The 22,534-nt window shown below is 41.8% G+C and overlaps 1 protein-coding gene across 1 annotated transcript in view; it reads left to right on the forward strand.

Annotated features, from left to right (window-relative positions):
- DNAJC11 (DnaJ heat shock protein family (Hsp40) member C11) overlaps nt 1–22,534 on the forward strand; it is a 74,340-nt gene that overhangs the window by 36,708 nt on the left and 15,098 nt on the right. The window lies entirely within an intron of this gene.

Raw genomic sequence — 22,534 nt, forward strand, 5'->3', positions numbered from 1 at the left:
TAAATAAAACATTTTCTAACCAGAAATGTTGAGTGATAACCAGATGTCGGCTATGAGGCACTTTTTTTTTGATCTGGATCTTTTATTCTGTTTTAGAGTTTTGTTTTGATTTTCAAGATGTGCTGAAACGTTTGGAAAGTTCTGGGCTTGTGGGGAAAGGAATTCACTTTACGTTAAGGGTGGGGGCCCCCAGCCTTTGTCTGCCATAGGGACCATGCCTGTGCAGCTGCCTGAACCTCAGCCTGTGCCTTAGCCCAGTAAGGAAGGCAGACGGAGACCTGGTTGCAGGTGCTGTTGAAAGTCGTGGCTCTGATGTGGTGGTCTTTGCCTCTCTCCCTCATCAGGAGCTCTTGGCATCAGTCAGCCAACAAGCATTTTTTAAGTACCTGTGATGTGCCAGACGTTGTACTAAGTGCTAGGAGTGCAAAGAAATGTCAGAGACAGTCCCTGCCCTCGAGGAGCTTGCAGTCCAATGGGGAGGCAACATGCAAACAAACTGCACATAGGCAAAAAAGATAGAGAAGGGATAAACGAGATAATCCACAGAGGGATGGCCATTGGTAAAGGCCTCACATAGAAGGTGAGACTTTAGCTGAGCCTTGCAGGAAGCCAGAGAGGCTGGGAGGTAGAGGTGAGGTCCAGGCATATGGGACAGCCAGTGAAAATGTCCAGAGTCAGGAGACTTCAAGGAAAAGGAAGGAAGCTAGTGTCACTGGATCACAGAGTGTGTGAAAGGGTGTGGAGGGGAGGGGGGAGTGAAAGGTGTAAAAAGCCTGGAAAAGTAGGAAAGGGCCCAGTTATGGAGGACTTTAAAAGCCAAACAGAATTTTCTGTTTGATTCTGGAGGCAATAGGAGCCACTGGAGTTAACTGGATGGGAGTGAGAATGACATGGTCAGACTTGTTCATTAAGATCAATTTGGCTGCTGAGTGGAGTGTGGACTGGACTGGAGAGACAGCTACTGGAGCCAAGGAGAGGAGGCAGCAGCGTGGGGGCAGTGTCAGACGAGACAAGGGGACATGGGTGAGAGACATCATGGGGGTAGAAGCAACAGGACTGGGCCACTCATTGACTATGAAGAATGAGAATGAGAAGTTGAGGATGACCTAGGTTGTGACCCTGCGGTACTTGGGAGGGTGGTGGTGCCCTCCGCAGTCATACAGAAGTTTGGGTGGGAAGATAAATTCATTTTTTGTACATGTTGAGTTTAAGATGTATATAAGACTTCCAGTTCGAAATGTACAATAACCAGTTTGTGATGTGACACTGGAGATAAGGAGAGAGGTTAGGGCTGGACCGATAGTCTGAGAGTCATCTGTAGAAATGCTAGTTGAATCCGTGGTTAGTTGAATGAGCTCTCCAAAGTGAAATAAATAGTGTGGAGGGAGAAGAAAAGGCCCACTGTTAATAGCTGTGCCCTGGAGAAAGATCCGGCAAAGGTGACTCAGAAGGAAAGGTCAGAGAGGTGAGAAGAGAGCCAACATGTAGAGAGAAGAGGGTGTGAGGGAGGGAGGCAGGAGATGAGAGGAGGAATCCTACAGGAGATACTAAAAGTGCTTTCACAAAGCTCAGAGCACACGTACCAATGTCAAGTCGCATTAGTATTAAATCAGGCCTGGACCATTAATCCCTCTTTGCTGGGGCTTGAGGAAAGGATCCCTCAGTACTTTCACCTGCTTCTTTTACCCCAGTAGGGACTGTCTAGGATCAGAATTTTAGCCTCCGTCCTTCACCTCTTCAGCATGTTCTTTTAGTTTGAACCTACAGCCAAATCCCAGCCCCTGCTAGTAACCCCATCAGCAGATATTTATCTGAGTGACCATCACACCAATCCTGTGTACCCAGCTCTTCAGCCGTCGCTGTGGGGTCAAGAAAAAAGGGCTGTGTTAGAGGAATGACAGCCAAAGAGCTGCAACAGAGACAACTAAATTTATTTAATAAAGATGACAAGAGAAGTCAATGACAGGTGACTGGAGGATGAAGGAAGATGACCTTTTCGGTTTAAAATGGAAGTTTTCCCATGGGATGGGTTCTCTCATCTAGCACCCACCTAATGTAATGGCTCTTTAGATGCTCACCACCTACTTAGTCATGACTGATAAGAGTTCTGTAAACATTCAGATGGATTTTGAAATTAACAAACACACACCCACACACCTTGGTTGGTATTGGGGACCATTAACCAAATGTTCCTGATGAACAGTGCCTTTGCGTCCGTAATTTAATCAACTCAGCTAAAAGTGCTTTCTTAATAAACTGGCAGGTACAGAAGAGCCTTGTTCTGCACCTCCCTTGGTTCTAAAATCACTGGCATCCAGGGGCCTCTTCTCCATCTCACTAAAGAAAGATGGAAGGCCAAAGGAAAGTCTTTTTTTTTTTTAAACTGGATTGAGGTTTGCCTAACACAGCTGTGTGAGGCAGGATGTAATTACTTTAATCTTCAGACATCAGGTTTCTAAACATTGATCCATTGATTGCTTCTGTTCTCTCTCTTTGTTGGGTCATGTGGGAATAAAACCCTAACCCTGAATTTCTTGCTAGAGGGAGCCTACAAGCTTCTGCAGGGTAAAAACAAAGAGTAAAAACAATGGGGTTGTCTTCTATTCTTTAGCTGGGGTTGAGGGGAGGAAATTTACAGCCAGATATGAAGTATGATTCATTGAGGTAGAGGGTACATAAGACTGTTGGTTCCAATTTGACAGGTATGACTATTCCTCTAGACCTCAGAATACAGAAATAAAATCTATATTTAATTTGCATAATCTATGAGCATTTCTTGCTCTTTGGAGATTAAGATCGTGCCACAGGGTTGTTTTGCAACATTTTCATTTCATATTGATTATTTTCACTCATTTCTTTTGTTAATACCCATAAATATCACGTCCCTAAGGATAATAGCCACTTAACAATTTCATAGAACATATTCAGACCCAAAGACAATCCCTGACTTTACTACTCCCTTATATAGAATAGAATATTCATGTCAGAGGATATCTGCTGTTTTATTTTGCTGACCCCATGATATGATGCCTTGTTCCTAGACATTGATTTCCTGGGTTATTTTTTTTCTGCTGCTCTCCAAATGTTTGTGCATAAATTGTATTCACCCCTCTGCTGCTTTCTCCTTTTAAAATGGGTACATTTCTAGTGTGTGTTCTGTGGTTTCCTTTTAAAAAATCCAATTTCTTTGAAATGCTTTTCAAAATAATATATCTAGGCACATGTTCCATATAAATGCTAAATAATCAAAAAAAGTTTACATAAGGATTTATAATTTTTTTTTATTCAACAATCTGAAGGATCGGGGCATTTGTATGGGGCAGGGTGGGGTGAATAGTTGTTTTGCTGTTGTGGCTAATTGGTGCACTTCTCAGAGGGAGCTCATGTTGATGACTTCAGTCTGGTTCTGTGGGAATGATTCTGAGGTCATAAAACTGCCTTTGTGAGTTGGCTGACAGGATAATTTTGCAAAAGAAGAAAAGCCGTTTAAGCCCATATGTTTGGCAGTTCTCAAAGGCAGCAAGGGGCAATTTACCGTATGCAGAAATGGAAGTCTATTGGAATTGGAGAAAGTAGAAAGTTTTCATATAAGTGAGAAGGGAAAAAAAAACGTGGTTAATCAAATGTCTGGGAAATTGCTACTACAGAGAGCCAATTCTGAGGAAAATGAAAAGAAGGGGACTCCTTTACTCATAAAACACAAAAGACCAAAAATAGAGAGTTAGTTTGCCCTTAAAGGGTTATTCATTGAAGACCTATCTCTGACTGCCATGTTAGCTTCATTGTACTAGATTTAAACACATGGGCCTCTTGACTCCCATGACCTGTCCTGTACCTCAGCCACCCATGAGAGTTGGGAGGAGGTCATACCTAAAATTTAATCATCACCCATTATTGTGATAACTCCATGACTCCAACCCTGAAATTCCCTCTGTGATCATAATCCCACTGTCTTATGTCTCTCCATCTAATTTCTCCTGAATCTTTATCCTCACTGAGACCTTTGGTCTCCTACCACCCCTGCTGTGGCCTTTCTCTCTTTACAGTTTTAACTCTGTGGTCAGTGAGTTCAGGTGTACCTGTCTCTGCCTGGAACCCTCTTCCCACCTTGTCTTACCACCATTCCAGTTCTACCAGTCCTTAATCTTGACTCACCCCTGTACCTTCACCTTCCTCTGCCCTATTCCCATGCTGCTGAATAAAGTCATGGTACTATGCAGCATTTTATTCTTCCTCGATTTTATTCGAACAGTTACACAGCTGTCCACAAATGAAATGGGTCATGTTAAAGTCGAGAGCTTTCCTGTCCTGAAAGTAGTCATGGGCAGGCTGGGTGACCCCCTGGTGGAAATAGGCATAGAGACTCTGACTTTCGGTGACAAGTGGAACAAAGTGAATTCCAAGTGCCTTCCCACCTTTAATATTTCTTTGGCCTTATTAATTTTTTGTTCATTTTCCAGAGTCCTTTAAGTAAACTACCATATTATCTGCAAATAGAAGTAATTTTGCCTTCTTCATCTCTGCTTATTCCTTAACTTCTTTTTTGTCTTATTGCTTGTTGAGGGGCGTCACGGCACAGTGGGTTGAGTGCCGGACCTGGAGTCAGGAAGACATCCAAGGCCAGCTTCCGATCTCGGTTAGCCCCGTGATCGTGGACAAGTCCCTTACCTTCTTAGCTCCTCAGACAGCTTCCCAGTACTTACCTTCGAGCCCTGGCTGAGTGAACAGAGTTCCCAAGGTCACGTCCGCTAGTGTTTCTAATAATAGCGGAGATAGCGGGCATCCTCACTTCACCCTCATCTTACTGGAGACTCATCCAGCCTTTCTCTGTTACATAGGATGCTGCTTTTAGTCATGTCCTTGTGATTTTTAGCATTTTTAACATAAATGACTTTTTTATGGAAGGCTCTTTCTGCATCTGTTGTTATACATGTTATTGATATGATTGTATGGTAGTTTTTATTGACGTGATTGTGTACATAATCATTCCTAATTTTGGACCATCCACACAGTGCTGGTATAAATCCAGCCTGGTCATAATGAATAGATTTTTAGTATATTTTTGCTGTAGTCACCTCTACTATAATACTTATTTCAAAAATGCAAATTCATTCCAATGAGAACATTTTGAGCATAACATGAATTTCAAGTTTGCTCCTGTATGATTTCTTCCTTGAGAAACAGTGGGAGAGCTCAGAAAACTGCCCCACTTCACAGTAATGCCCAAGCTGCCACCCTTCATGTCCACTGCCAAGAGCACACTTCAGGCTTTGGCCAAAGTGAAGTATGTTCACATCTTCTGGGGCAGAGAAGGGTTAGTCCTTGTCATCCCTGCCCCCTCCCCTCCCTTTCTCCATAGCCTTTGCCCCAAGACTCAGAGGGCAGTGCCTTACCCATTCAGAGGCAGCTACCGATTGTAAAGTGGTTCTTATTTCTTAACCACTTAATGCTAAAAAATAAACCTCTGCTATCACTGACAACTTTTGAGGGTTGTGTCCTTAGCCTCATTTTCTCCATAAGTTCCATGGCTTTTAATTGCATAATTTTGCAATGCTTTTGATAACACATCTGTCACATTATAGCAGAACTGACTATGTTTTATTTAATATTCTGCATCAGCGTGTTTGTGTTGAGGAGCAGAGTAGTTGGTGCCTAGAGCAGTGCTTCTTAAACTTTTCACCCTTGACCCCTTCACATGTTCTTGACATCAAATGGCCTGAGGGCATGCACAGTACAAAGTGCGCATGCTTTGTGTTCAGAAGCAAGGCTGCTGCGAAGTCAAAAGTGTTGTGAGCCTCAGATTCGTTACTCATTTGATTCTTAATTACTGGTCCCCACGAGTTCAGAAACCTTTTGTTGTTGCCAAATTTTTTGCTGCCCCATAAGGGGTTGTGACCTACAGTTTAAGAAGCTCTGTCCCAGAAGACCAGTCTTGGAATTAGGGAGACCTAAGTCCTGTATCTGTCACATGCTTGCCGTTTGACCAAGAACAAGTCACATAATTGTTCAGTGTCCCCAGGAACTCCTTAAATTACAGATGAGTTGAGGGAGTTTCTATGCCAGTAGTTGCCCATGCCAATAAAATCAGGGGTCCTGATCCACCCCACTCAAAAAAAATGTTAGTGTATTGGTCTGTAGTTTTATTCCTCTGTTTTAACTCTTCTTTTTGGGGTTAGCAAGATTACTTTTATTTCATAGAAAGACTTTTGTAAAATGCTCTCTTTCTCTATTTTAGCAAATAGTTTATGTAGCATAGGAATGATTTTTTCTTTAAGTGTTTGACATAGTTCACTTATAGATCCATTTGGATGAGGAATGGGGTTTTTTTCCTGCAGTTCAGTTAAAACTTTTCAACTAATCTTTCTGGGATTGGGTTGTTTATATTCTTTACTGCTTTGTAAATTTGAGTGTTTTACATTTTTGTGAAGTTTATCCATTTCTTTTAAATTGTCAATTTTGTTGACAAAAATGAATAAAGGCATTACCTTCAGTAAAGTGGAAGAATACAAAAATAGATCTATAAAAATCATTGGCTTTTTTAAAATATATATTACCAACAAGACTTATGAAGAAGAGAAAGGGAAAAGAATTCCATTTCAAATAAAATGGATAAATATCTGGGGCTTAACCTACCACGATACACTCAAGATTTACAAATGTAACCACAAAATATTTTTATAGGAAAAAAAAGGCTTAAATATTTTGAAAGATATTCAGTATTCATGACTGGGCCAGTGCCAGCACAGTAAAAAGGACACTGCTACCTAAATTTACTCTACAGAATTAGCAATCAGTAAGTATTTCTTAAGGACTTTCTGTGTTCCAGGAACCATGCCATATGCTGGGGATACAAAGACAAAATCAAAACAGTCCTTGCCCTCAAGAAACTTGCCATCCCAATGGAAGTGGAAACATGTCCACATATAAGTACAGACTAGACAAGCCCAAAGGAAACACCAGGTAGCTCTAAATGCAAAGGAACTAATAGGTGGGGCAGCCAGGAAAGGCCTCCTGAAGGAATATCAAAGGGATAATTTATGAAATTGGATAAAACAATAACAAAAGAAATAAAAGGACGCCATGGGAAGAGTTTGTCTAGGGGCTGGCACTATCAGATCTCACACCATGTTATAAAACTATTGGGTTAGTACTAGATAAAAAGTTAGGGAAGACCATCAGCGGGAAGAAACAGTAAGCAGGACTAAGAAACAAGCACACACAACAGCATTCCGTAATCAGTGACTTGATTCATTGACTGATGCCGCGATAAATTGCAAATGGATAAACCATATAGTTGCAAAAAGTCACAGCATTTTTTTTAATTAGAGGATGAAAGGTTATACCCTGCACAAATATGAATAGGAAAAAAAATTATAGCCGGACACTGAATGGAAAAGTTCAAAAGGGATTATCTTAATGACATAAAAATAAAAGCTTTTTCATAATCATAATAACTAATGTTTATGTAGCAATTTAAGGTTTGTGAAGTGATTTGCTCATACTATCTCATTTGATCTCAAATGAAAATCAAAGCATCTGTAACCAGAAGCAAAGATTTTGGGGAAAATCTTTTGATTATCTCTAATAAAAATCTGACATCCAAAGTCAGACTTGACAAAGTCAGAATTCACATAGCTCTCTGGACAGCCATTCTAGTGTTGTAGACAAGTGGTCATATGATAGCAACAGTTTTCAAGAGAAGAAATATAAAATCAATAACAACATGAAAATTTGTTTAAAATCACTAATAAACAGGGAAATACACATTGAAACAACCCAAAGGTATCTGCATCACCCACATCACAGCAAAGATGGTAAAAGATGACAAAACTCATTAACTGTACTAATTCACTGCTGCTAGAGCTGTGAACTCATTCACCCATTCTGGTAAATAGTTTGAAATTATGTAAGAAGAATTACTAAATTAACCCAGAGATTCCATTAATAGCACTATCTATTTAGCTCTGGTCTTTTTTCAAGAATGCATTAAATTCTCTACCCCCTGAATGTAGATTTTTTTTTTCCTTCATGGATCACACTCAGTTTTGCTGGGTAATCCTAGCTTGGTTGTAAATCCTAGCTCCTTTGCCCTCTGGAATATCATATTCCAAGTCCTCTGATCCCTTAATGTAGAAGCTGCTAAATCTTGTGTTATCCTGATTGTGGTTCTGCAATAGTTGAATTGTTTCTTTCTGGCTGCTTGCAATAGTTTCTCCTTGACCTGGGAACCCTGGAATATGGCTATAATATTCCTGGCAGTTTTCATTTTAGTATCTCTTTTAGGAGCTGATTGGTGGGGTCTTTCAATTTCTCTTTTCTCCGCAGATTCTAGAATATCAGGGTGGTTTTCCTTGATAACTTTTTGAAAGGTGATGTCCTTTTTTTTTTAATCATGGCTTTCTGGTAGTCCAATAATTTTTAAATTATCTCTCCTGGATCTATTTTCCAGGTCAGTTGTTTTTCCAATGAGATATTTCACATTGTCTTCTATTTTCTCATTCTTTTGGTTTTGCTTTATAATTTCGTGATTTCTCATGGAGTCATTAGCTTCCATTTGTTCCATTCTAATTTTTAAGGAATTATTTTCTTCAGTGAGCTTTTGGACCTCATTTTCCATTTGGCCAATCTGCTTCTTAAGGCTTTCTTCTCCTCATTGGCTTTTTGGACCTCTTTTGCCATTTGGTCTAGTCTCATTTTTAGGGTGTTATTTTCTTCAGTATTTTTTTAGGTCTGCTTTAACAAACTGTTGACTCATTTTTCATGATTTTCTTGCATCCCTCTCATTTCTCTTCCCAATTTTTCCTCTACTTCTCTTACTTGATTTTCAAAATTGTTTTTGGGCTCTTCCATGGCCTGAGACCAATTCATATTTTTCTTAGAGGCTTTGGATATAGGAGCTTTGACTTTCTTGTCTTCTTCTGAGTGTGTTTTGATCTCCCTTGTCACCAAAGTAAGTTTCTGTAGTCTGAGTTTTTTTCCCTTGTTTGCTCATTTTCCCAGCCTATTACTTGTCTTTTTAACTCTTTGTTAAGGTAGGGCTCTGCTTACAGTGTGGAGGGTATACACTGTCCCAAGCTTCAGGGGTTTTGTGCATCTGTTTTCAGAGATACTTCTAGGGACCTGTAAGTTTTCAGTTCTTCTGAGGTGGTATGATCCAAGGAGAGGTGTTTACTCCTCTCCTGGCCTGTGCTCTGGTCTATGTGTGACCACAAGCACAAAAGAGTGCCCTGGAACTGTGAGGAGGGTTCACTCTTCACTGCTGCCATAAGCTCTACCGTGCTCCTTCTCACCCCAGGACTGGGACCCAGATCCATGTGTGGGCAAAGCAACAGAATCCTGCCTCAGCACCGGCAAAGAGACCCCTACAGCCTCCTTGTGATCAGTTGTTGGATTCCCTTACCTACTCTGGGCTGAGAGCTCTGGAAGCAGCCACCGCTGCTGCTGCCACCACCACCATCACCACCACTGCTGTTTCAGTCACTCCCCCAAGGCCTGCTCCTGGTTTGCTGGGGCCCAGTCTCTGCTGTCATGGCCTGTGCTGGACTTTGCTCCTCTCTCAGCCTGGTACGACAGACCTTTTCTGTCAACTTTCCAGATTGTCTTGGGCTGGAAATTGTTTCAGTCTGTCTTTTTGTGCATTCTCCTGCTCTAGAATTTGTTTAGAGTCTTTTTTACAGGTATTTGGAGGGGTTTGGGGGAGAACTCAGGTGAGTCCCTGCCTTTACTCTGCTATCTTGGCTCCACTGGAACTCTCCAAGGAGATTATTGACAACAAGCAAAATGTACCTGATTTGGTGCAGAGTAGAGAAATTAGAGCAAAAAAAAAAAGTACACGTTTACAACAACATAAATAAAGTCAGCACCAAGAGGCAACAGAAATACAGTGGTTATTGTTAGTACTTACTATCAGAGTTAAAGGACCCATGCCCTCCTTGGGCCAGCCTGTGAACTGGGACTAGGTAGGCCTGTAGCTTCTCAGTGTTCTTCCCAGATTGTGGTGCCCTGAACTGAACGTAGAGTCGAGATGTAGCTCCGACAAGGTGGAGACAGCAGGCCTGTCACCTCTCCAGTCCAGGCCACTAGTCCTTTCTTAACGCAGCCTAAGATTGTGTTAAATTTTCTTGGCAGCCGTATCACAATGTTGACTCATTGAGCTTATAGTACACCAAAAGGCCTGGATCTTTTTCAAATGGACTACTGCCTAATTCCTCCTACCCATGTTGTTCTTGGGGAGTTGACTTTTTGAACCCAAGTATAGATATTTAAATTTTTCCTTATTTAATTACTTCTTCCCTGAAGCCCATTGTTCAAGCCTATTGGTCTTTTCTTGATTCCAGTCCTCTCCAGAGTGTTGCCTGTTCCTCTCCACTTCGGGTCATCTGCAGATTCGGTAGTTGTGCTTTCCGTGTCTTTATTCAAGTCTTTGATAAAAACACCAGTTCCTGTGGCTCTATATTAGAGACTTTCCAAGATAAATTCAGACTGATAAGTGGCAGCATTCTGAATCTACCTAATAGTGCTATTGTTTAACTCATATCTCTTTGTCTTTTCCACAAAAATAACATGATGGACTTGGTCAAATGGCTTTGCTAAGTTCTAGGTGAAATGTATCTTCAATATCCCCCAGTCCAGCAGTCTAGTAACTCTGTCCAATTATGTCTGACATGTTCAAAACAATTCATAATCTTTCTTCCCCTCTTTCAGATTTCCCTGTTATCTTTTCAGTCATCACCATTCCTCCAGTCACCCAGGACCACAACCTCAATGTCCTCCTCAGCTCCTCACTCTTATTCATCCTACACATCCAGCCTCCTGTCAGGTCTTGTCATTTCTACCTTTGGCATCTCTCAGATACATTCCCTTCTCTTCACTCGCCCACCAGCCTAGTGCAGGCTCTCATCAGCTCTCACCTGGACTACTGCAGTAGCCCTCTGCTTGATCTCCCTGCCTCAAGTCTCTCCCCACCCTAGACCATCCTCCTCTCAGCCATCAAAGTGGTCTTGCTAAAGGGCAGCCAAAGAAGATAATGTGATCCATCTTGAGCTGCATTTATACAAACAAGATGGCTGGAATGAGGAAGCTTACGGTCCTGCTGTCGTCTGCCTGCCTGCCTCAGTATATGGAATAATGTGTTCCATTCCCGGGTCCCACTTTGCCAAGTGCATCCAAAGGCAACTCACAGGATCCCAGGAACACTTGGGACCATCTAGTTCCACCTGTGGGACTTGTCATGACCAACATAATGAGAAGACTAGAGACTAACCTGTATGATAATCAGTTGAAGGAACTGGGGATGTTTAGCTGAGATACAAGGAGATTTAGGAGGAACATGGTCGCTTTATTCAAGTGTCCTAATGGCTCACAAATGGAAGATTTATTCTGTTTGGCCCCAGAGAGCAGAACTAGGGACAGTGGGTGGAAATTGCCAAGGCAGATTTCAGCTTAATATAAGGGTTCGGAAGAACCCTAATAGCTTTTCAAAACAGGAATGGGCAGCTTAGGGAGATCCTGGATTCTCTATAAGTGGAGATCTTCCAATGAAAGCTGAATAACCTCTTGTCAGGATTTTATAGAATGTATTACTCTTCAGGTACAAGGAGAGTTAGATAACTTCTGAGGTCCTTTAGCTGAAAAAATGAGATTTTTCATTCTTTCTCCTAGGTTTTTATTTTAGTGTATTTTGCAGTGTGCTCACTTTAAGGGTGGTGAGTTAATTGGTGGCTTCACCAGGTTACTTTGATTTTAAGCCTTGCCTTCTCCACTCACCAGAAAGTAGTCATGGGCTATACAACTCTGGACTCAAGAAATCAACATGAGAGGTCACCAAATAATAGAGGGTGACATGTTTTAAAACATAATTCGAATTCTTTGGATGCAGTCAGTATAGCTACATGCATTCATCCTTGTGGGACCTGAAGAAGGGACAAAGCCCTTATCTCTTGTTGTGACTTGGTAGAAAATGTGCCCCTACACCCCACTCTCATCACACTCTGCTTTATAGAAAGAGGTATTTTCTACGTCTTTGAGATTTTCACCAGTAGGGGGTGGAAGTATAATTCAACTGATTCCCACAGCTTGGATGAAATGGAAAGTCTCAAGTAGAGGACTCCTGCAGAGCCAATAGAAAAGCGAGTGCCTGGCAAGCCACCAGAGCTTCCAGGCTTTGGACTCCAGTTCTTTGAAGTAAAAAGTTTCTAGTACGTAGGAGGACCTGAGACTTCTGGCCAGGAGGGAGTTATCTTTCAGGGTCTGTAGGGGCTGGTTGTAGATTAATCTAGAGACCTTAAGTGATAACAGAAATATCCTATGTGAGACTTTCAGACAAAAAGGAGTCTATTAATTTTAAAAGCTTTTTTCAACCTTTAAATGAAATAGACCTTTTGAGGTGATTATGTGGCTGTAGTGGCTTAACTGGGAGCTCTTCTTGGTAGAGAAAATTATTTTGTGCTGATCTTGAAGGCTCATTATCTCCAAATGCACAGTGGAGAGCTTCCAGACTGCTCGATTAACAAGGAAATAATCAGCAGCAAATGGTATTCCTATTTCCCTGTGTTTTGTAAACCTGTTTCATAAAGATAACAGAATCTCAGAGTTTGGAAGGACCTCACAGAGATGCCCGAGTCATATATTTGTTAGACATGTGACCTTAAACAGGTCACTTCATATGTCTACACCTGAATTCCCTCACTTATAAAAATGGGAGAATAATGCTTATGCATCTTACAGGGTTGTTGTATGGGGAAAGTCCTTGGAAACCTTCAAGCCCTTTGTAAATGTGAGTTGGAGATGTTGCTATGTAGTCTTACCCATATCTGAATAGGAATGCTTTCTACAACATACCTGACAGTTGGTCATCTATTCTGATTGAAAAACCCCAGTAAGGGTGAACTTACTACTTTCTGAAGTATCTTCTTCCACTCTTGGCCAGCTCTGATTATAAAGAAGGTTTTCCTTATATCAAACCTAAATCAGCAGCTTTCCTCTTTGATCAAGAACTTTGTGTCTCAAAGTCCCCTCTGACCACAGTCCTCCCATTCCTCTGCCTTCCTCCTCCCCTTCTTCCTCTCTCTTTTTCTTCCTCCTCCCCCTCCTCCTCTTCTGTTCCTTCTACACTGGTGGCCTCAAGGCTGTAGCTTGACCTGCCTTCCAATTCCATCCCATTGCTCCTGCCCTCTTCTCTTCACAGTTTTCACTCTCTAGTTCACCACTTCAGCCATTACCCCTCCACCTTTGAATGTCTTTTATCTTGTTCTTCTGCCATTTATACCCTTTCAGTTCTCAACCCCAGATAGCCTCACCATCTGCCTTCTCATCTTCTGAGCTCCTGAACAATGCCGAGGGAAGCCAGGGTCCTGAGTAGACCGGCCTACTACATTCGTGTTTTCTAATCTCAACTGTGCCCTTACTGCTGCACCTCTGTACTTTTATTGATCTCATATTGATTCTCTATCACATGCACCACGGTGACCCTTCCAAACTTTCTCTTTTCTTGAAGCCCTGATGCCAACCCAACCCCACTGTCTCTCAGAGGATGACCTTGCCTCCTGTGCTTTACTGAGAAAATTAAGGCTATCTGTAGTGAGTTCCATCATCATCACCATCCTATCACACACACACACACACACACACACTCACACACACACACACTCATACACTCATACACTCTTATACTCTGTACCTCAAAACCTTGCTGTAGCCTCACCTCCAAAGAGCTGGTGGTTCCATAGCTGTTGAACATTGCAGATATTGTCAGATTTTCTTTTGTGTATTAGTCGGTTTTATTAATATTTTTTCCTTTTTCTTAAAAAAAATATTTGTTATATGGGATGGCCTTCTGGGAGGGTATCATTAAAAATATATTTTAAAAATATATGTATATTCCAGAATTTTTACGTGAATTAAAGTCAAGCTCACTGGCCTATAGCTTGCAGAGTGAAATGCTTCCTTTTTTGAAAATGAAGAGACATTTGCCTTTTTCCGGTCCTGTAGTAACTGTCCCATTTTCCAGATTTTTCAGAGATCAGAGGCTAAACGTACCACATAAGTAATCAGAAACACATCTATCTGCTCCTTCTTTTAGACCCTTAGATGTGTTCATCCGGGCCTGGTGATTTCTTACTGTCTCATCATTTATCTTGAGTACCTGCTCTTGCCCTTTCTAGTTCTAGCTCCAGGTCTGGAGACTGAAGTGGCTTTCCTGCTTGCCAGGACTAACCCCTGTTTTTGTCCTTGATCCCATTCCCACCTGTCTTCACCAGGAAACTTTCTCCTTCTTCAATCTATTCCTAGCTACTGGCTCTTTTCCCAGTGCCTGCAAACATCCAGGACTCTGCAGTCCTTAAAAAAATCGTTAAATCTGATGAACTTTTCCTTGGTCCTCATCCTTCTCGACTTTTCTTAAAGTTTTTGACACCGTTGACTGCTCTCTCCTCTCTTGCCTTCCATGACACTGTGTTTGCCTGGTTTTCTCCACCTACCCGAGTGCCTGGCAGAACGCCCTCTGCATTGCTGCCCACCATGCTCCCTTGCTTCCTTCCGGGCTCAGCTTAGGGGCCTCTTTATCCGGGTCTCCTTTGCCCCCATTACTCTCCATCTAATGTTAATCTTGTTGCCCCAATGCCTCTCTCTCTATAGTAGAATATAAACTCTAGGGCAAATACTATTGCCTTTTTTGTTACTGTAGTACCTTACATGCAGCATATACTTACTAAATGTTTGTTCTAGTTTAATTCAATTACTTGAAGACATCTATTATATCACTTCCTGATCCTTTTCTCCTTCAAGCTCAATCTTTTCTACTTCCTTCAGCTATTTTCCTGTAGCCTAATCTCTGGTCTTCTTGCCATTTAGGGTCCCCTTGCTCTCTACATTCCCCCATTTGTCAATGGGATGGTCCAAACAGGTGCCTCTTCCTTTAGGATGTTTTGCCTCTCAGGGCAACCTCAAGTTGCCTCAGCAGCTTTTATTTTTGGCTCCCAACTCACCCGTTGACTCATCAGGTTTTCAGGGCTCTGAGACTTTAAAGCTCTTCTTAGGAGCTGCTGTCTAGCCCATACCCCACCTCCCCATCCTGTACCTCCTCATCTGATTTTTTAAGCTGAGTATTGCGCTCGACATTAATCCCTACTCAGTTAAGACAACCCTGCTGTTCCCCACTCCTTTGCAGAAATGTGAAAGGTGCGTGTGTTTTTTTCTATTTGTCAGTTTTGCTAAATTCTTTTCTCTACTTCCTCTTTTTTTTCTTAATTCTTTGTTATAATTGTTATAAGGGAGAAATTTATGCAAATGAAGATAAAAGATATCAATAAAAATATTTTTTTAATTTTATCTGATTAGTTTTGATCCATCATTCCATCACTTCAGTATCTTTGGTTCATGACCATGTTATACATTAACTCTCCCTGCCCCACCCCACAACTACGTCACATCTACAGAGTCAGAAGCATCCCATCTGGATCTTGTCATTGATACATACAAGGACAGAGTCTTGGAGCCTCCCTGAGAGGACTCCCCCCCCACCCCCACATACACACTGACATCATTTCTGGTCACTACTTTTTGAACATAGTCATTCAGAATGGACCCTCCTTTATGTCAGGAACTGCTTTGTTTTTAATCTTTGTATCCCTAAGCACCTAGGAGGTGCTTAAGAAATGCTGATTCTTAGTGATCACCACTGAATTTCAGTTTCAAGTGCATCTGATCATTTAGGCCAGATTTTTCTGTCTCCCACAGAGATAGCATGAGGGCCTGTCAGATGCTTTACTGAAACTCAAGTATATTTTGGTTATGGAATTCCCCTGATATATCAGTCTAGTAATCCCATCAAGAAAAGGAAATGAGTTGGGTCTGCCATAACTTGTTTTTGGTGAAGTCATGTTAAATGTTGCTGTTGGTTATTTTTTGTTCACAACCTGGCTCCAGTCAACCTTTCAGGTACACATCACTCCTTACATGCTCTACAATTTGGCCAGATAGGCCTTCTTACCATTCCTCATATACATCCCATCTCCCATCTGCATGGCTTTGTGCTGGCTGTGCCTTGTTCCTTTGATGCCTGCCTTCTTCCCCTTTGCCTCTTAGAATCCTTAGTCTCCTTCACATTTCACCTTATGTGCCAGCTTCTACATGAAGCATATCCTGATCAGTACCCCCCCCCATTTTATTGCCTTCCCCTCCCCCACCCCATGTTAGCTCTCCTTGTTGTCAGGGACTGCTTTCTTATCTTTGTATCCTAGCGCCTAGCAAAGTGCCTGGCATATAGTAGGCCAAAGAGTGTATTGAAGGGACAGTCAATTGACGTTGGCTCTTAGTAGTCACCACTTCACTTTCTAAGAGCTCTCATGCCATCCCTTTAATAACATAGTGTAAGATTTTACCAGAAATTGAAGTTAGGATCAGTGAACCTTAGGTTTTTTCACTAAATCTTATTTTATTTTTAGATCTGCATTTTCTCTTTCCCACCCCCAGTTGAGAAAGCAAGAAAAACAAAACCCTTGTTATGAACATGTATAGTCAACCCAAATTCCCTTATTAGCCATGTTGGAAATAAAAATATACATACATACATACATATGTGTGTGTGTCTCTATATACATATAGAGACACACACAGAGACTTTTAGTATGAAGATGACATCCTCTGCTGCTTTTCAAAATTAGGCCATTTTTTCCATCTTCAATGTTGAAGCCATTTCACCCTTCTCTACACTTTTTCAGAGACCACAGATCTCTGAAATTTCAGCAGTCATACCCACCTGTTATTTAAGAGCTTTCTCATGTACTTAGTGACTCAAATTCGCTGAGGGCAGCCAGGTTTCTTCTCTCTCCATTTCTTCACAGTTTGAGAGTTGGAAGGTACCTCAGTAGGCTCAGTAGTCATCGGGTCCAACCCATACTTGAAAGGAATCCTAACAATAATGTACCTGACAAGTGGTTCTCTCTCCGAATACCTCCATTGACAGAGAACCCACTACCTCTGGAAGCCTCCCCTTCCACTTTAGGAGAGCTGTCCTTGGTAGGAAGTTTTGCCATGTCCAGCCTAGTTTGGTCTCTTTACAATGGCTCTGCCTTCTGGCACCAAGCGGAGACAGTCCAGTCTTTCCTCCAAATGATAACTCTTCAAATGGAAAAGTTGTCATGTTCCTCCCGAGCTTCCTCAGCCTTTTCTCTTACTTAATTCTAACATTAACCATTTTCATTCTGTCATTTTCAAGTCGAAGATCATTTTTTGGGCAAAGAAAACAGACAGAAAACAAGACTTCAGTCATTCTGCTTTCCTCCTGCTATCTTTGTCCTGTCTGCTCCACGCCACAGTTCTGTCCCTTTTTTGATGTTCCTCTCGACCCCAACATGGATTTTAAGTCTTTTTTATTGTCAGTTGCATTAAGCCATTTTTTTGTTGTCATTGCAGTCCTTTGCATTCATCAATAGTTTCAGCTCATTTCGACTTTTAACCTGAAGTCTGAGTTGGTCAGAGTTCTGTCTACGTCCACATTGTCTCTTTAGCTACCTCTCGCCTTTCTTCCTCACCAGACTTGTTTCTCTTGGTGATTTTAAAATGTCGTTCTTGAGAGCATTCTGCCCCTCTCAGAGTGATTTCCCTTAAAAATTTTAGATCGTGGGATCCTGTCTGTCCTTTCTTTATACTCTAAATAGTGCTTTTTCTCAACTAAAGATAATAATATTTTAAAATGACCATGGAAAGCATAAAAATTTCTACCTTCCATTCTCTTTTGCCTTAAGTGAAAAAGTGACCAAAGAATAGAATAGGCAAGTTCTCTCCTATGGGATATAGGGGAGGATAAAGTATAGGCTAAAGAATATCTCTTTCGTGTAATGATTTTTTTTAATGACTCAAGAAAGGTGGGATGCAAAATAGACTAAGAGTAATGCAGAGACAAGGTATGTTCGTTAAAAGCACTTTGTAAGGTCAACATATTTATCGAGGGCTTACTCCATACAAGGTATGCTTTTCATTGGCACTGTGAATGCCCCTCTCCTCTTCCCCAGCCAGCGAGCCATCCCTAGAGTGGCTCAGCCAAACCTGGCACTTTCCCAGCTGGAGAGAGAATGCCCCTGCCCCATCTTTACAAAGTTAGAGAGAGCACCCTGCATTTGGAGGATAGAGGAAAAACTAAAGAAGTTGTGGCGCTTGTGTGAAAAGCACCAGGCCAGTGTCATAAGAAATGATGACTGTAGAATTCCAAGAAGCACTAGAAGAATTTGTTGAATTGTTGCAGAGCAGAGGAAGCAGAATCATGGAAACAGGAGCAGCCCAGTGCAATTAGAATAACCACACCTGGCCCAGGAGGAGGAAGGAGAATGCTCTCTCTTCTTTGCAGAGGTGGTTGTGGCTAGTGCTTCACAGAGGCTGACAGATGTGGTGAAAGTGTGGACCAGTTTTGATGAATGGTTTGGGGTTTGTTTTTTTTTTAATATTTGTTACAAGAGGGCATGGGTAAGGTACATATTTGGCAATGAATTAGATGTAAAGCCAAAGGCATCAGTTTTTAAAATTACTTTTTCTCTGGGTAGCTTTTCAGTAGTTTCACCCCACTACTACTGACTTCAGGAATTAGAGAATCCTTTTGGATACCCAGTCCTGCTGAAGCACACTGCAATCCCACTATAATTCAGGCACTGTTTTTGAGAAGCCACTCTAAAGCCAGTATGCTAGACTAGCCTCTCCAGACTTAGGCAGAGGCCGGTCCTCAGACAGCAGACAGTCCATTCTTGGGTTGGTAGCTTGTTAGGACTGTCCAGAGCTTGAGCTCCACTGTCCTAATCCTTTGAGACCCCAGGGTTGCTCCCTCCCACCCCCACCCCCATAGCCACAGGGAGGCCTCACAGTTTTACTGGAATGGAATGACTTAATTGTGTGGGTATGAAAAGAGGAGTGAAAACACATCACTACCACGATTGCATGCCAGTAGCCAAAACTAAGGGTGTCATCAAGGACTGTTCCAGGTGGGACGGTGTCAGGAGGAGTTAACCCAGTGCCTCGCATCCTTCTTGCTTTGGGCTTGCCAAACTTGCCAGTGTGCCATAGTATTTGGAAAGAGAAAAGTGATTGTCTTACAAACTCTTTCTACTTGAAAAATGATTTCTGAGAGATTTCAGAGAAGACTAGCATAGGGCTTTCATGATAGCAAGAATCTGAGCCTGAATATCAATCAGATTAAAAACTGTGGAAGCAAATGTGATCCAGAGGGTAAAAAACAGGTTTAAGGGGCAGCTAGGTGGCGCAGTGATTAGAGTACCAGTCCTGGAGTCAGGAGGACCTGAGTTCAAATCTGCCCTCAGACACTTGACACGCTTACTAGCTGTGTGACCTTGATCAAGTCACTTAACCCCAATTGCCCTGCCTGCAGGTTCAAGTCCAGTTTTTGTTTACAAAAGTCCTTGGTCTCATGCTCCCTGTTGCTTTAGCACTCAATTCTGATGCTTCCTTCCAAACTTTTTGGCTACGTATCATCTCGAAGGTAGAAGGTGAGTTACAGCAATCACTAAAATCCTCTTTGAGAGAGGGAAGAGAAGGGAGTGAGCATTTGTTAAGTGCTGACTGCATGCCAGACACTGTGCTAAGCACTTTATCATCATCATTATCTCGTTTGGTCTTCACAAGGACCCTGAAAAGGAGATGCCGTAAAAATCCCCTTTTTAAAATGGAGAAAACTGAGACAGCCAGAGGGGAAGTAACTTACCCAGGGTCACACAGCTAGTAAATGTGAGGTAGGATTTGAAATCAGCTGCTACTGATTCCAGGCCCAGTGCTCTGCCCACTGCATCACCTTGATGCCCCGAAGTCAAAATTCATCTAGTTCTGTTACTGCGATCTATTCAGTTTCAAAAAGTGATTCCCTTGGGCTGGCTAAAGAGACATCAGATGCTGCCCGGATCATTAAAAGAAACCTTCTTGTACATTTACTCACTTGATTTGTCATTTTCTTAAGCAGATTTATTTGAATTCATTTTATTTGAATTTCAGCATACTTGGCCCTTGAGTCTTAAACCTCACCCTAGCTTCCCCCAGTGTTTCTGTTTCAGTTATTTTCCATAGACTTGGAGTAGCATCAGAGTGTTGCAGTCGCTGGAGCTGCTGGAGCCACTGGTGCCGCTGGTGGAGTTTTCAGTTATTTGGGCCTTGATTTTAGGAGTGAGACTTGAGAAATGGTTTAAATTCTTGAAAGCTAATGGGCCTTCTGGTGGCATGGGTGATGGTCTGCAAGGTCAGTGTAAGTCTTTGTCCTGGACACAGTTTAGAGGCTTTTGTCTCTGACCCATGGAAAAGGAAATAAAGCCCACTTTAATGCTGAATCCTTCAACTTATTTTTGTCTTCCTAAACCATTTGCCCCATTAAGTAAAATCAAACCATTTGAACTGAAATTACATGAAAACTTCACTTCATGATGATGTTTCTTTGAAAGTTCTAAACTGAGAAGAAAAAAGAAGACAATTCACTCAGCAGGCCTTTCTTGTGCACCTACTGTGTGCTGGGTCCCAAGGATGGGGGAAGGGAACAAGCATTTATATAGCACCTGCTGTGTTTCAGGCTCTGTGATAAGCGCTTTATAAATATCTCATTTGGTCCTCACAACACCCCTGGGAGCTAGTCACTATTAGGATCCCCATTTTACAGCTGAAGAAGCTGAGGTAGACAGAGAAGACCTACTCAGGGTTGCACAGCTACTAAGTGTCTGGGGCCACACTTGAACCCAGATCTTCCTGCCCCCATGGCCCCAGGGCTCTGTGCACTGTGGTGCCCCCAGCACCTCAAAGGCAAAAATGAAACCGTCCTTGCTCCTCTGCTGAGGGGAACAAGAACATGTACATTGATAAGGAAATTGGCTGGTTTCTTCTCAAAGAGGACCAAACTGACATCACCGTGTTAGAGTCAACTTACCGTGTGTCCAGCTCTGGCTGATCAGACCAACATGAGCTTGGAAGGCTCTGCCGGAGGTCAGGCACAAATAGTCCGTGTGAACATTCGGAGCGGAGATGGCTTGAAGTTTGTGCATCTCACGTTTCTTTTGAGCTACTGCAGTTCTGCTTTGTTCATAGAGCACAGCGCCTTGTTGGGCGGTCTTGTGCCAATGTCTCCCATGTCGCACAATCAGTTCCAAAGTTGATAAGAAAATACAAAACATATAAATACTACATGTATGTGTAGAAATATAGGGACATGTAAAATAAATGCAGAGTAATTTGAAGAGTCCCTAAGAACTGGGGAGATCAGAAAAGACCTGTCGGAAGGTGGTGTTGGAGTCGAGTCTTCACGATAGCTAGAGATTCTGAGAGGTGGGAGTGTAGGGTAGTGCGTCCCAGACATGGATGACAAAGATACAGGGGGCATGTGTGTCAAGGGAATAGCAAATGCGTGTACAGGTCAGTGAGGAAGAGCCAGTGGGGTTACTTACTTCCCAGCAGGCCGGGCTAGCTGTATAATAGAGATGCAAATTCAGACATTCATAACAGCAAAAAGCAGACTAGAAAAAATTTGGAACAAGTTTATAATATGTGGAGGGGTTAGGAATATTTTTGTCTTTTTAAATTTCGAGTTTCAAATTCACTTCTTCCCTCCCATCCCTCCCCTCTCCCTGAGAAGACAAGCAATTTCATTTTGATTATATGTGTGAGGTCATGGAAAACATATTTCCATATTAGTCATGTTGCAAAAGAAAACACAAACAAAATAAAACAATAAAAATAAAGTTTTAAAAAGTATGCTTTAATCTACATTCAGACTCCATTCTCTCTCTGAAGATGGATAGCATTTTTCATTATGGGTCCTTTGGAATTGTCTTGATCAGAGTAGCCAAATCTTTCACAGTTGATCATCCTTATAATATGGCTATTACTGTGCACAGTGGTCTCCTGGTTCTTCTTGCTTCACTCTGCATCAGTTTGTATAAGTCTTCCCAGGTTTTTCTGAAGCCATCCTGCTTGTTTATTTTATGGTTTTGTGATCTGCATACAGGAACGGTCTATTTAAACCTATCGTGTCTGTTTCCCTAAGTAACCCACTCTCCCAACCCTGCCAAAATTCAAATTGCATCTATGAGTATGTTTTATTTCTTTAGGCAATTATACTGTCTTTGAAATTAGAATAGTGAATTTTGGAAGTCTTGGGATTCCAAAGGACTTGGGATGAAATCTATTACCCACCTCCAGGGGTGGGAGACATGATGGGCTCAGAGGGCACATTGAGGCATGGGTTTTTTTTTTCTTTTGGACAAAAGCTAGTTCAGGAATTCATTTTAACTTTTTAAAAAAAAATTATATAGACATGTATATTTTTTATAATAACTATACCTGTTTGTAATGAGTTTTGTTTTTATGCTTTCTCAATGAGGGATAAGAGAGTATGGACCTGAAAATTGAATAAAATTTTAATTTTATTTTTAAAATAAGCTAGCGTTTTGGAGTGGAAAGGACCCAGGCCTTGGAGTTAGCCCTGTCTTTGAATCAATCTCTGATGTTGACCCTTGTGCGGGCAAAGGCTCTTCACCTTTCTGAGCCTTAGTTTGCTCAT

The sequence above is a fragment of the Trichosurus vulpecula genome, chromosome 2 (assembly GCF_011100635.1).
Source record: "Trichosurus vulpecula isolate mTriVul1 chromosome 2, mTriVul1.pri, whole genome shotgun sequence".
In the NCBI taxonomy this organism is placed as follows: domain Eukaryota; kingdom Metazoa; phylum Chordata; class Mammalia; order Diprotodontia; family Phalangeridae; genus Trichosurus; species Trichosurus vulpecula.